Source organism: Alligator mississippiensis, chromosome 14, assembly GCF_030867095.1.
Source record: "Alligator mississippiensis isolate rAllMis1 chromosome 14, rAllMis1, whole genome shotgun sequence".
In the NCBI taxonomy this organism is placed as follows: domain Eukaryota; kingdom Metazoa; phylum Chordata; order Crocodylia; family Alligatoridae; genus Alligator; species Alligator mississippiensis.
This window is the reverse complement of record NC_081837.1, coordinates 19,868,344-19,883,574: the sequence shown is the minus strand read 5'-3', so window position 1 is coordinate 19,883,574 and position 15,231 is coordinate 19,868,344.

The window sequence follows — 15,231 nt, the reverse complement described above, 5'->3', positions numbered from 1 at the left end:
TATGGAGACCCTGTTGAATGGCATGCTGAGAGCCAGCCCCACATGTGCCACAGCAGGAGGACATTGGCTCCTCAGAATCATCAAGGAGCATGGAGAGGCCCTGCTGGAGGAGGTAAAGTTGAAGCTGAGGAGGATTTCTGCATTTGCTTCATGCTTTTCAAATGCTGCTTTCATGCGGTGTGGACAGCGATCTTACCGCTGATCCCTGGGCATGAAGCAAGGAACATTTCCCTTGCTAGCCTGAGATGGGGATGCGCGGATCAGGGGGTGTGAAGTTGGTGGTGCTTGTTGGTCCTCACCTGAGCACCCCCACAGGCAAAAGGCCAAAATGAGCATCTTAAATCAGCTCCCAGATATTGATATTGGTTGGGGTGCTTGTGCGAGGTTAAGGCAGGCAGAAATAGGTCCCAGGTGGCACATGCCATTAGGTTGTAGGTGTGTGCACATGGGTGCACGAGGGGCTGAGGGTTGCGGGTTGGTGGGTGTCGGCGCATGTGTAGCAGCGCCCACTTTCACCCCGGGCAGGGGCATAGGGACGTGCTCATTGCTAAGGATCACCCTGAGGCGGCAGTGTCTGGACACTAGTCCCTTAAAGCAAGGGATAGCTCAGATGGCAGCATCTTTCCAAGCGTGGGAGGGATTGGTTTGTCTTGTGCTGGCGAGTGAGCAAGGGCCCTTGTTCTTCTTCTTTTCCCTGCAGGTGCCGGACATCCTGGGCACCATAATGATGCACATGCCCACTATGCAGGAAGGGTGCATGAAGAGCTGCCTGCTGGAAGCTGTGGCCATTCTAGCAGGCTTCCACGTACAGGCCGTCACCAGCAGCCTGCTTTGTAGACCTCTGCCCATGGACAGGTACTTGCCACTCCCCACCTCCTGTACCGAGGGACACACAGATCCCACAGCCTGGAAAAGCCCGTAGAGGGTCAAGCCAGGTGCAGATCCCTTGGGATGACTTTGGGAGAGCCATGTCCTGGTGGGTTTGTGTAGGAAATGCCAGGCTTGTGCGTAATGGCATTGGCACAGGAATCACTGCGACCCAACCCCATCCTACCCCAGCAGCACCTTTGGCCTTTGCTCCAATGCCCTATTGCTTCATGACATCACCAGAGTATCCACAGCTGATATGTAATTCGGATTAACTTGCAGTGACACCTCTGAATTGTGGCAGGCGATGGGTGGAGGCGATGATTTCTCCGTCCACGTGCTGCATTTGCTGCTCACCAAGCTGGACCATCGGGCTGAGACGGAGAGCAGCTCACTCACCGCAGCATTTGAGCCACTGGCAGTAAGTGAGAGCCCAGCCCCAGGTGTGCACGGATGTGACTGGGAAGGGATTGACTGGGAAGGGATGTGACTGGGAGGAGAGCCAATTGCTAAGGGAGGTGCTCCCCGGGCTGTCCTGCGCTCTCCTGGATGTGAGGAAGAGACCTTTGGACTTGGAGTTGTGGATTTCCAGATGTCTTCCCCGGGCTGACTCTGGTCCTCTCTCTCCCTTCAGGCAACCTGTGCTGCTTTGGAAATCATCAGCACCCTGCAGTGTGGCCAAGTGCTGAGGGACATGCTCCCAGCCGTGCTGTGTGCTCTTGTGGAGCAAACAAGCCACACCGTGGGGCAAAAAATGCCAGCGCCTGGCAGGAGCCTGAGCAGCATTACAGAGGGCCAAGTCCACGTAGTGGGCAACCCTTGCAGGTGAGGGGCAGGCTCAGACTGCTGTCACAGGTTTGGCCTCACTTCAGGCCCGCTGCCTGCAGGGTGATGACTCCTTGCCAAGGGCTGTGCTGGGCTGTCTTGGTCCTGGCAGCGGAAAGACACGGGGCTTGTCTACCAAGGGCTGAGTCTGACATGTTACAGCTGTTTGATCCTCTCATCTGACCTCCTTTGGGCTTGGGAGAGCCTCCATGCTTGCCTTCTGGCTTCCAGCATTGATGCGTGCAAAGCCCAGCCCGCCCTGTCCCTGCCAGGGGACAAAGGCATGAGAAACAATGGCAGAATCGGTTTGATCTGAGCTGTCTGCCTTAGCCATCGGGAAGGCTTGGAGAGCAGAAGTAGCAACCAGTTTGGAGACCTTTGTCATCTCTACAGCTGAAGCTGTGGGCAGACAGGGCCTTTTCTCCCTTTGGGGGGGCCAGGCACATGGGTATCACACTGCACTTGGCTGGGTGTGTATAAGTGTCTGAGTAACACACCTCCCGAGTGACAGGGAGTTTTGGTCCTGCTCCGGCTGCAGCACTTCCTGACAGCCTGTCCACGTGGCCTTCTCTTTCCCCAGGCTTTCCATGGAGGCCCTGGCCTGCGCCATTTCGAAGGGCATAGGGGAAAGTGTGGCCGCATCCCTGTGCAAGGAGGGAACGTGGCCCTTGCTCGAGTGCCCAGAGACACACCACGAGGGGGTGTGCCAGCTGGCCAGGTAAGAGGCAGGCTGCCTTGCATCTGCGCTCTAGGCAGAGGGGAGATCGGCGGAGGGGGCACTTTCCGTGCTGAAGCTGCAGGGTCGCGTGGGGCTGGGGACAGGGAGCTTGTGCCCCAAGAGATGAGAGCTGCCGCCTCCGAGCAACCGAGCGCTGGCAGTGCCCAGCCGGTCCCACAGCCAGGGGTCTTCTCTTGCAGGGCTCTGCTGCCGTCGGGCATGGTAACGCCAAATTTTATCAAGGAGTTCCTCAAATGGGTGAGGGCTGCATCACCAAAGCTGAGGCTCACAGGGACAGCCTTCCTCAGCCAGGTAAGGCCCTGTAGAGAACGAGCAGTTCGATGGAAAGGTGGCTGGTTGCTGTGCTCTTTCCCTGGGCAGTGCCCCAGCCCCTTCCTAGGAGGGAGGATCACTGGAATAACTTGAGAGGTTTCTCTTCTGCCCTTGCCCATGCCTCACCACTTCTGCCACATGACAAGGAGAGGGATTTCCTTACCGAGCCCTCATTCTAGTCAGCAGCTCCGAGCTTGGTCCTAACTAGTGCATCCTCTATAAGCACCCAGCATCCCAGGAAGACGCTGCTCTCAACCAAGCAGTGCCCCCATCTACTCGCATCGGCACCACCTCTTCCGCTCACACTAGGCCCCTGTCTTGATGCTTGTCCTGGATCTAAGCAGACAAGCATGCCCACGTCCAACAGGAGAGCGCCACGGGCTGAGGCTCTTCCTCGTGGTGTTTTGTGGGACTCTGCTCTGGCACGGGATACTTTTCTGCTGCAGGGCTGGGCTCTTGGCAATGACTGTGCTGGATCTAATGCACGTATTGGTTTCTTTTAGCTTACGACTGACCCGTCCATCCAGGACGAGGAGCTGCTGAACCCAGCCCTTCTTCTGCTGGCGGAACGAGCCAAGGACAGCAATTATGCTGTTCGGCAGATGGCAGCCAGGGCCTTGGGGAACGTGGCACATGGTGACCCTGCGCAGGTGAGGTTGAAATCCCTCTGCCATGTCTGGACCGGAGCTTGACCATAGAGACCGGACAATGAGGCAGGGCTGAAAGGGTGCACAAGCCCCCGACATATATCCAGTGTTGCTCTCTCGCCCCTGCGGTGTCTCTAGGGACCGTTGGGGTGACAAGTGTACTTTTGGTGTAGAAGTGGGTACTTTGCATCTCACAGGCATACGGGAATGTAGCTGCGGGGGCTTGCTTGGACAGATGAAGTCCTGAACGCTCTGGGAATAATGGGGACCCCAGAGGTAAGGAGCATAGGCGCTGATCCGTGTGTCACGTCTTCTGTTTGTCCATCTGAAACACCACCGGACCCTCATCCTGGACACCCTGGTCCAAGCCTCCTTCGTGCCATCTGCAGATGAGGTGATGACAGAGGGCATGATATCTCTGGCCAAGGTCCTCAGGCAGTTCGGGACCAGTACAGGGCCCATCATTTTGGCTGTGGGGGATGCACGTTAGGGCCTTTTTCGACCATGTGAGTGAGCACCACTCCCCATCCCCATTCAAATGCTCCTTGTTGTGGGCCCTGTCGGGGAGGGGATGCACTTGCTGCCCCTTGCTCCAGTCCAAACTGAAAGATTTTAACTGTTGTGGAAGAAATGAGTTCTCAGGAAGAAAAGCAAGCCCGTGAGATAGAGGTTTGGTTGTGACCCCACTGGGGTTTTTTGTCCACAGAAGGATGATGCCCTGCGCAAAGCCTCATTTGCCCTGTTCGGCACCTTGGCAGGGTGCCTCAGAAAAAAATGGCATAGTTGGTATAAAACCCAGGTGAGGCAGAGGTGGGCAGCGCTGCTGCTGCACCTGCAGGACCCCAACAAGGAGGTGGCCAAGGTAAGGACCGGTGACACTGGTGTCCTCAGCCCCCCCAGGTCTCCCCCATCCAGCCCCAGGGCAGCTCTGCCATTCCTGCATCCTGTGGTGGCCATCCCCTTCCCACTGGGGTGGCTCCATGCAGGCACCTCCTTGAGCTTGGGGCTGCCTCCCAGGTCCAGGGCAGGTTGCACATCCGACCCCCTGTGTATGCAGGAAGTCTCCCCACATGGTTTACTGAGCGGGAGATGGGGGTCAGCTGCAGGTGGCACCTGAAAGGCAGGAAAAGTCCTCCCTTTGCCCACCGCCTCTCCTCTATGCCTAGTGCCAGGCTCCTCCTGGCCATCCCCTCCTGTTCCTGGCCTGGGCACAGTCGTGGGTCAAGAGGCAAGCCTTGGGCTCTGCTCAGCAGTCAGCAGGGAGTCCAGACCTGGCGTGACCATGTTTTTCAGAAGTGCAGAAGAGCTGTGGGCCTCTGCTGCCCTTACCTGGGGCTCAGGAGGGTGCAGGGAGTCCTGGCCTTTTATGTGCAGGGGTCAGGAGAGGTGCGGGTCAACGTCCTGCTGCGAGACCTTTGCAGGCACTTGGTGAGTGAGTTTGTGAGCGGCAGGAGGTGAGGGAGGGCAGGGCTCTTTGTAGGAAGGAGGGAGGGAACCAGGGCGCAGTGCCAATGCCTGCAAGGTCCGGGTCCAGGACCACGGGGCATGGGACAGGCCAAGATTGCTTCTTGGTGCTCCTGTTTCCTGCCGATCTGCACCAGCATGTGGTGTGAGAGGTCTTCTCACCACCGGGAACTCATGTGTCCTTGGTCCCTCCAGGTCAAAGAAAAACCAGCACTCCTGGAGGGTCTGTGGTACAGGACCAGGAGGTACTACACCAGCTCCTGGCCAGAGATCCGGGCAGCAGCAATAAATTTTACCGGTGAGAGAGGATGCCTGGTCCCTGTGCGTTTCCCCCACCCCCACGAGGAATGGTCAAGCTGCGAATCAGCCTGTGCCTCAGGCTCCCCAGAAAGCATTGGGAAAGCATGATGCTCCCAGTGTTGCAAGGCTGGTGTGGAGGGGGACTGAACCAGACAGCAGGGCTGGGGGTGATGGCAGAGGAGCCCTGGGCCATGGTTCAGTCGTCCTGAGTGATGGAGATGTGTCTGGGACGTGGTCACCTGGCACGGCTCAGGATTGCTCGGCACCACTTCATGGCGGAGGCAAATGGGATGGGGCAGGGACCTCCTGGGCCACAGCGTGCAGGGAGTGTGTTGGTTGTCTGCCTGCGATGGCAAACACGGCACAGGGGAACCAGCGACCTGCCTCGGGGCTGAGTTCTCCTTGCACCCCAACCGGGGGAAGCTGATCGGTTGTCCCTGCTGTGTGCTTAGACATCATGCTGGAGTACAGCAGCCCAGGGACTACCAGGTGGCTGAACATCGCCCACTTGCAGAGCTGTAAGTCAGAAATCCAGCCCCTGCTCTTCCCTTCTGGAGCCCAGAAGGAGCCGAGAGGCTGCAGGACCCCGAGAGACCGCACATCTGCATGCATCGTGCACTGCCCACCCCACATCACTCCTGAGCCCCGATGCCCAGGGATGACCCGCTTGTGGCGCTGCTAGCATGAGTGGTCTGTTCATGAACGTCTCCTCTCTCCTTCTAGCTCTGAGGTCTCTGGAAAAGGACTCATCACCAGCAGTCCAAGTCGCTGCCACCCAGGTCCTGGGCGCAATCTCTAAAAGCCCTTGGGGAAGGGTACAATCTCCAGACCAAACCATGGGCGTACTCTGCCCCGTATATTTTCTATATTTTGCTTTGGGTGCCTGAGGCCCGGCACAAATTGAGAGCAAGCTGCTACGCGTGCATGTGTGTGCACACGCACGATTTCTGTAGATAAATTCTGTTCCTGGTTCCTCTGGCTGTTGTGGCTTCTGTCCTGAACATGGCAGAGAGAGAGGGGGGCGAAGCCTGGTAGCTTGGGGAGCATGTGTCTGCTTGGTTGGGGCATCCTGCATTTTGGGGGGTTGTGTGGGCAGTGAGGTGGGCATTGCTGCTGAAGTCAGGGCATAGGTGCTACCACGTGTTAACCAGGAGCTGGGGCTCTCCCAGGAGACCAAGTGGGTATTTGTTCTGCCCCGAGCCCCCACAAACACTCTGGGTCAGTTTGCAGTTGCCAAAGTTTATTGCAGAAAGCAGCAAGAAATTCAGCTCAGTAACAGCACCGAGGACTCGGCAGCAGGAGGGTGCTTGCTCTGCACCAGGATCCGGCCCCTCCTGTAGTGCACAACAGACCCTGATGGCAGCAGAAGAGCTGGAATGGGGACACTAAGATTTGGCACCAAATGATCTGGCTTCATGGTCCAGAAGGGAGCAGGGAGAGGGCCAGGCTGAGAGGCTTTGGCCCTGGGGACCCGCTGCGAGCAAAAGCTGCAGAGCAGTGCGGGATTCATGGCAAGCAGTCTCTCACTGGACTGTAGTGCACAGGCAAGTTGCCAGTGCAGGCAATGCAAATCTTCTGGTTATAGGACCTAGCCTTGTATTTACAGCCATTCGGTGGGGAGCCGCTTACAAACGTGCACTTGGTGACAAGGAAGCTTCTGTTGCTATAGTAATAATTGGTTTGTGGTTTGTTTCTCCCAGCCCCAGTGCAGATGCTATTTATTAAAGATGATGGCGCATGGATGAAGGTGTTCTTGCTCTTGCAGGTGCCCAAGGTGATTCTCTGAGCCTTCATCCTCCGATTGCAGTAGGCATCATCATACGGCTGCCTAGTAAACGGGTCGACGTGCTGCCTCTCAAACTTCTGGCTTCGTGTTTCCCCGCTGTCCACAACAGGCCAGGCTGACAGCAGGGTCAGCAGCAGGAGCAGCAGGGCAGGGCAGGCATCTCTTGGAGACATGGCTTCCTTAGATTTGCTCCAAGTACCTGGTTGGAGCCAACAAGGGACAAGGATGACTACTCCCTCTTGCCCTTCCCCTCTCACAACCCTCCCACTACTCTCTCGTACCCCACGCAGCTCCAAAGACCCTTCCCTGCCAAAAGCCCCCCACCACGCCAGCTCCTCGAGGCAGGAACTGGCTCTTTTAATGGGTGAGGTTATTGCTGAGCACAGTGGGTTTGGCCCTGCCATGACAGATGTGACCAGGAGATTGGCTGCAGATCAGATGAGAGGTCAGATGCCAGTGCCAGGAGCCTCTGGGAGATCTCCAGAGCAGCAGGCTGCGTCCATGGCCTCGAACTGACTCTACAGCCATGTCCATGCCGCCCAGGTGTTCCTGTTCGGTCCTTTCCCTAGTTGGGACCTCCACCACTCTACCTGGCCCCTTTTGCTCAGCTCCATTGCACCGGACCTTGGTTTATTTGGGCACCAGCCCTTGCCTTGTCCTTCCCAACCTTGGGACACAAGCCCTGTCTCGCCCTTTAGTGCCATGGACCCTCAGCCCCTGGTCTCTGTCCCTCTTTGGGCTCCATCTCTGCCCTGTTCTGTACTGGGCCCAGTCTCCCCCCTGCTCTGGGCAACACTGGGACCTTGTCCTGCCCTTTTCTCCCAACCCAAACCACTGGTCATACAAGAGACAGAGCGGCAGGTTCACATCTTAACTCAACACCCCCGACAATGATTAAGCTTACACAAGAACAAAACCGGCATGCTGTCTCTCTAACAGAGGCAGCCCCACCGGGGCAGAAACATGAGAAATGTGCAAACAGGAAAATTAATTGTTGCTTTAACACAACAAAATCCTCCTTGTTCAGAGTGAACGAATCTCACTCGGGCACTCGCCAACCCAGGTCTCTCACCCGGCTCCCAAAGGCTCTGTCTATTGCTCGAGCTCTCCCGCACTTGCTCCTTCTGTGTATGGGGTGCAGGTCCTGGGGGAGCTGCTTCCAGTCGCTGGTCTGTTCAGTGGTTTCTCTCTGGTTGCTGCCAACTCTCCTGCACATGCTCTTATTTAACCTCTTTGATTATTGCTTGTATCAGGTGACTTCAACTGGCTTCTTGAGTTTTAGTCTTCCTTGTTTAGAGTTGATTTCCAGCCCCTTCCTCCCAAAGTGACCTGATCTCAGGCTTGCAACCCTTATGCTGGCTGTTTAAACCAGCTTGGGGATTGATCTCATCCTCCTACTGCTAAGTTAGCTTGGTGCTGCCAATAAGCTTTTACTTTGTTGACTCTCCTCCCCAAGTGGGTCTCCACACTGTCCCAGGGCGGTGTCCGCGAGCTGTTTCCTTTGCACTAGCTCCATCTTTCTATTTTGAACTTTCGGAAGTTACAACCTGCTCTTTACCTCACAGGAGGCTGAGCTGGAGATTGGTTTCAGGACAACTTAGAGAAGCAACCATTGATACAACAGATCTGGGACCCCAAATCTTAGCAACACGGGCATAGCTGGGTGCCTGGGGCCCAGGTGCTCTGCAAGCAGCCATTGTGAGGTGCTTGCATTTGAAGCAGTCATACCTTAAGGCTAAAAACCTTCTCTGACTGTCCCCCGCCTGCAGAGCTTTGACTTGCCATGAGATGGGTGGCAGGCAGGGGCTGGTGAGCCAGGACAGGCTTCAATCCCTGCCCTAGGTGGGGATGTGGGAGAGATTGGGCATGGGCAGGGGTGAAATGAAGGAAGTCAGCCACTGAAGGATAAAATAAACAGAAATAATTTTTAAAAAGAACTTAAAAAGAAAGAAGTAAATGAAAGAAGATCTCATGTTTTAATAAATTGGGATTGGGGGTGCTGGTTGTGCTTCTTGGGTTGCCTGGTAGGTAGGAGCAGCAAGGGGAGGTGCTATTGGGAGACCTACTGCCTCTGCCCCAGGAAGGAAGCCCCAGATCATGGGGACCTGATCTGCCCCCCCAAAATTGTTCCCCCATCTCTTGGACCCGGATACCTGTGCCTTGATACCTGGCTAGCTGGCATGCACTCTGCAGCCTGTTTGTAAAGGGTTGCACTCCTGGGGTGGGAAAGGGCATTGGGCTTTGTGCCAGAATCACCTCCTTGGGCAGTAGGGTTCGTTCAGGCGATGAAAAGTTTGGCCACACAGAACAGGAGGAGAGGGGAGGGGAGGGGACACTGCATCCTGGGATGCTGGAGGGCTGCAACTTGGGCAGCTCATCTATGGGGAGTGGCCACACATTCATGGACCGTGAGCTGGATAACATGGATCAGAGATAAACATGCCCTGGAGTGGCACAACTTGAAGCCACCTAAAGTGTGCTTAAAACTAGTTCCAGGTGTTGATGTGTGGACAACCCAGGGGTTAAGAGCTCCCTGAGCTGCCTAAAATTCATGTGTAACAAGGCCCTGTTTCTGTTCCACTCTCTCTCTTTTCTGGGCTGTCAAATGTAGGCTGGCTCTCATTGCTGTCCGCATCCGGTGTTATTGATATGCTGTCAGTGCTGAAGTCTCAGGACCTGCAGTTTTGCTTAATTAAGGAGTTCATGGTTCACTCAGGTTTACTGGTTAGGCTTAGTCTGGTCAATGCTAGGAAAGCCTTTGTGGGAGCAGTATAGATTGATCCATGTCCCAGCAAAGCTCGCACTGGTGTAGGGAGTGGGAGAAAGCAGGATATGGGGATAGCTAGTGGCCTAAAGAGGGAGAGTGCCATCTGAAAATGCTGTTGCAGTATAATGACACTGGGTGTGTGCCCCAGGGAGATCTCCCAGTGGTGTCTGACTTAACTACTTTCCACGTCTACTCTTGGGGCATAATTAAAATTGGTGCTCATTTCTTGCAGCCGTGGAGGGAGCATTTGCCCTTGCTGCTGAAATTCTCTGCTGGCAATGGCAGAGCGTGGATTCATGCAAGATGAAGCTTGGAAATGGCTTCACCGTGGGCAGTCATTCCTCTCCCTCTTTCAGGTTGTGCTGATTTCCTTCACCTTCCGCCAACATGCCCACACAGATACACATGCACACCCACGGCATGTCCTGCGTCCACATATAGGGGGCACTGGAAGGTGGCTGGTGCTGACCTGGCCACTGCCACTGCCACTGCCCCCAATTGCTGTTACTGCCCAGGGTGAAAAATTTCCCTTTCATACTGGGATCTTGAGAATTGCCCACTAGATTGTTTTAGTATGGTTTCAAAAGCCCAGCAACAACTCTAGCCAGATGGCATACAAACTGACAACTATTTAACAGCAAACGTCCGTTTCCTCCACAAGCGTTCATTGGATGGTGCCTTTAGACGTGCAAGTTCACGTGCTGTGTGTCACTCGTGGGTTGAGGCCAACGTATCCATCCATCCAAGCTCCTGCCAAACCCCCAGTCCATCTTTGGCAGCTCGTGTGACATGTCACTTCAAGCCACAGAGCCCTCCCGTGCTCCTGCCACATATCCCACAGCCCTGCCAGTGCTCTTCACGCCTCACCCCCAGCTCCTGTGATCCCAGCCCTGGGCTTCCCACACACAGCTCTTCTGCTGCCCCTCAGTCACCACGAACAGTCCTCTCCACCCTCAGCCTCAGCCCTCGGTCTCCACTTTGGGCCTCCTCTTTCCTGGCCCTTTCCTAGCTGTCCCAGAGTTGAAACCCACAATGACCGGCACACAAGCACATACTCTCTTTCTCATTTTTACCTGTACATTGAGTCATGCAGAATCACTCACAAGACATTCAAAAGAGCAGGGGGTGAATAGCAGCCCCTTTGCAAGGTGGCAAGTCAAAGCATGCAGCTCAGCACTGTTCATGGGATCATTACGCTTGTCTGCTGCAAACTGAAGGTCCTTGACATGTGGGGAAATGCAGGAAGCACACTGGAGTTTCTCCTGGCTAGCTGCAGTTTTTGGTATCCCTTGCTAGGAATTTTTACTCATTATTTTGTTCATCATAATTTGCTATTAATACTTTGGAAAATCAGTGTCTTCATTTCCCAGTCCTTTCGGCATTTGTACATGCACCACTTTGCCTTGTTTGTGCACGTTGCTCTTTGGCATTGCTGAGGTGTCTTTGCTGCATGCTCTTCCCTTGCCTGGGAGAAGTCCATCTTGTTCTCAGGACCTCCTCCACCACCTCGCTCTCAGGGCATGGTTGTGGAAATGTGGTGTTAAGAATTTGCACTTTTTCCTCACCCTCCTCCTGTCCACAGATCACTGACTTCTGGAAAAGAGCAAGAAGACACCAAGATTGGGAGGTTTGGGAAAATGAGTTAGCTGTCCTTTCTACCTCGGTGCATAGAGAAGGGGGTGCTTCTGGCTCTTCCTGACCTGCTCCTGGGTTTCCTGGACCTGGGTCCCCTCCACTGAAACGTCCCAGTTGCTTTCCATAACTGGAATTCTGCATTGCTGCCCATTCCCACCCTGCTGCCCCCTTTGCCCAGGATACAGCTGCCCTTCCCCGTCCTCCCTGTCTAGTGCCCCTTCACCTCTCAGACCAACAGTCCAGCCATCATGTTACTACCTGTGTGCTGCCCTAGGCAGAAACAGCAGCGCAATGGGTGAAGCCGGCAGGGGACAGGTGATGCCAGGTGTAAGGAACCGATCCTCTTACAGCAGCAAGGCCATTTGAAAAGGGCTGGCCTGTGCGCCATGTCTGCTTAGGAGTCCCTGGACACTAAGGTATCTGGGCCCAAGATCTGATGTGAAGGAAGTGCAGGGAGAGACCAGGCTGCCTGGCGAGGGGCTTACGTGGGATAGAAGAGGCAGGAGGCTAGGGCTGGCTGGGCTGAGGAGCAAATCCCAGGGCTGTCCAACTGACTAGATATACAGTCTGATCCCGTCTTGCATCTCCTCCCTGTCATGTTCCCTTTATCAGACTTGAGATAGCAAATATCACGGTATGAAGGGCAGGCACTAGTGGTCAAATAGCACCGACACCATCACCATGAGTACTGCTATTCAGGCCTGGTCTTGCCCTCTCTATGACAGCTACACTGCAAAAGCTGTTTATTCTCTCAGGGCTTTAATGTCCATTTTTCTATCCCACATTTTGTAAAACCTATCCAAATTTAGCAACAAACACGTGATTATAGTACAGGATCTCTTGGGAATTGGAGCCAATATTGTGGAACCAACTTTGAAAACTCATCTAGTCCTCCTTGTGTAGGATCAAGCATCCCAAAATCATTCTTGAGAGATATTTATCTAGCTTGTTCTTGATCCCACAGTCTCCCTTGCTTCTCTATTCCCGGGCTTAACTATCATCACACATGAAAAGTTTTCCTGATGTCTAGCCTAATTCACCTTGCTGCAGTTCAAGTCCATTATGTCTTGTCCTGTGCAAGGCCAACATACAGAGCAGCTTATAGCCTTCCTCTTCGCAGCACCCTTTGCAATATTTGAAGATTGGTATCAGTCTGTCAGTTCATTTTGCAACCTTTGGATAAATATCTAATGGGGAACGTTGACCGTTGATGCTATTCAGCAAATTGCAAAACCCTGTAAGAGGAGGGAAAAAGGTCATAACTAAGTAAAAGTGAGAATATGTTGAAGGGAAAAAATGCAGATAAAAAATACATCTCGCTGATGAGCCAAAATCAATTCGTATAGAGAGCACGACAGGCCAAGGCTCAACTAAGCAGTTCTCCTCAAGCCTCATTGAACTTATAAATGCTGGAGACGGTTTGTTTCTTGAAACCCTTAGTCAAGGGGGTCAAGAGCAACATGCTGAGCAGAAGGAAGTGGTTTAGATGGCAGTTTAAGACAAAAGCAAGCCAGGAAAGGTCAAGAAGAGGGGGGTGCAGGGGCAATATTTTCCAGCTAGCAGCATTAGTGTTACGTGCTACAGTCTTCTTCTCGTGGAGATGTGGGACCGTTGCTTGTCTGAATCATTATTATTTATTGGACCACGAGGGTTTTGTTATACTGCAGCCTTTAACGTAAAACTTTCTCAGAATTTCATAGATTTCATAGACATTCGGGCTGGAAGGGACCTCGGAAGATCATCGAGTCCAGCCCCCTGGCCAAAGGGCAGGACGTCAGCTGGGGTCATAGGACCCCAGCAAGATAAGCATCCAGTTTGCTCTTGAAGGTGTTCAATGTAGGCGCTTGAACCACCGCCGGTGGCAGGCTGTTCCAGACCTTGGGGCTTGGACAGTAAAGAAATTCTTCCTTATGTCCAGCCTGAAACGGTCTTGTAGTAGTTTATGACCGTTCGGCCTAGTTGTCATCCCTTGGGGCGCTCTGGTGAACAAACGTTCCCCCAGATACTGGTGGTCACCCCTGATAAACTTCTAGGTGGCCACCAGATCACCCCTGAGCCTGCGCTTTTCCAGGCTAAAGAGCTCCAGGGCTCTCAGCCTGTCATTGTAGGGCGTGCTTCCCTGACCTCTGATCATGCGCGTGGCTCTTCTCTGGACTCTCTCAAGCTTCTCCACATCCTTTTTGAATTGTGGAGCCCAAAACTGGACGCAGTACTCCAGCTGCGGCCTCACCAAGGCCGAGTACAAGGGGAGAATGATGTCCCAGGATTTGCTTGAGAAGCATCTATGGATGCAAGCCAGAGTTTTGCTCGCTTTACTAGCTGCAGCATCGCATTGCCGGCTCAAGTTCATCTTGTGCTCAATGATGACCCCCAAGTCTCTTTCTTCCATAGTGCTAGCCAGCATAGCACTACCGAGCCTATAAGGATGCTGTGGGTTTCACTTCCCAAGGTGGAGAACCTTGCATTTATCAGCATTGAACACCATCAGATTCTCGTCCGCCCACGTGCTGAGCCTGTCCAGGTCAGCCTGGATCACCCGCCTGTCTTCTGGTGTGGGTGCTTTGCCCCAAAGTTTGGTGTCATCGGCGAACTTGGCCAGTCCGCTTCTGACTCCAGTGTCCACATCATTAATGAAGATGTTGAACAGTATGGGTCCAAGGACAGAGCCTTGGGGGACCCCACTGGTCACAGGGCACCATGATGAGTGATTTCCATCAATTACTACCCTCTGGGTCCGACCCCGGAGCCAATTTTCCAGCCAGTGGATCGTGGTGGACCCAAGGCGACAATTGGCCAGTTTCGCCAAGAGGTGATCATGGGAAACCAGATCGAAGGCTTTTTTGAAGTCAAGATATATGACATCAATCTCTTCTCCCTTGTCCAGGTGATAGGTCACCTGGTCGTAGAAGGAAATGAGATTGGTCAAGCAAGACCTACCCGCAACAAACCCGTGCTGGCTATCCCTTAAGATGTTGGCGTCGGCCAGTCCATTAAGCATGGCCTCTTTAATAAACTTTTCTATGATCTTCCCGGGCATAGAAGTCAGGCTGATGGGCCTATAGTTAGCCGGATCCACTTTCCTCCCTTTCTTGAAGATAGGCACCACATTGGCCTACATTGGAAAATCAGTGTATTCATTTCCCAGTTCTTTCGGCATGCACAAACCCTTGCCTGCAGCTGCATGTGCAGTTGTGAGTACGTGCACTCGAGCATACATTGCTCAAGCTGTGCAGAACACATCACAGCTGTGGGGCACGGACCCATGTTATACACAATTCCTTTTATACTGGGATATTGAGAATTGCCCACTGGATTATTTTACTATGGTTTCAAAAGCCCAGCAACAGCTCTACCCAGATGGCATACAGACTGACAGGTCAGGAAGAGCCTACGTGCGTAGGGAATGGGGTGTCATACAAACTGACAACTATTTAACAGCAAATGCTGTTTCCTTTGCAAGCATTCATTGGGTGGTTCCTTTAGACGTGCAAGTTCACGTGCTGTGTGTCACTCGTGGGTTGAAGCCAACGTATCCATCCATCCAAGCTCCTGCCAAACCCCCAGCCCATCTTTGGCAGCTTGTGTGACATGTCACTTCAAGCCACAGACCCCTCTCGCCCTCTGCCATATACCCCACAGCCCTGCCAGTGCTCTTCACACCTCAGCCCCAGCTCCTGTGATCCCAGCCCTGGGCTCCCCACACACAGCTCTGCTGCTGCCCCTCAGTCACCATGAACAGTCCTCTCCACCCTCAGCCCTCTGTCTCCACTTTGGGGCCCCTCTTTCCTGGCCCTTTCCCAGCTGTGCCAGAGTTGAAACCCATGGATGCCAACACACAAGTGCATATTCTGGAGAGAGAGTGCCATCTGAACATGCTGTTGCAATATAA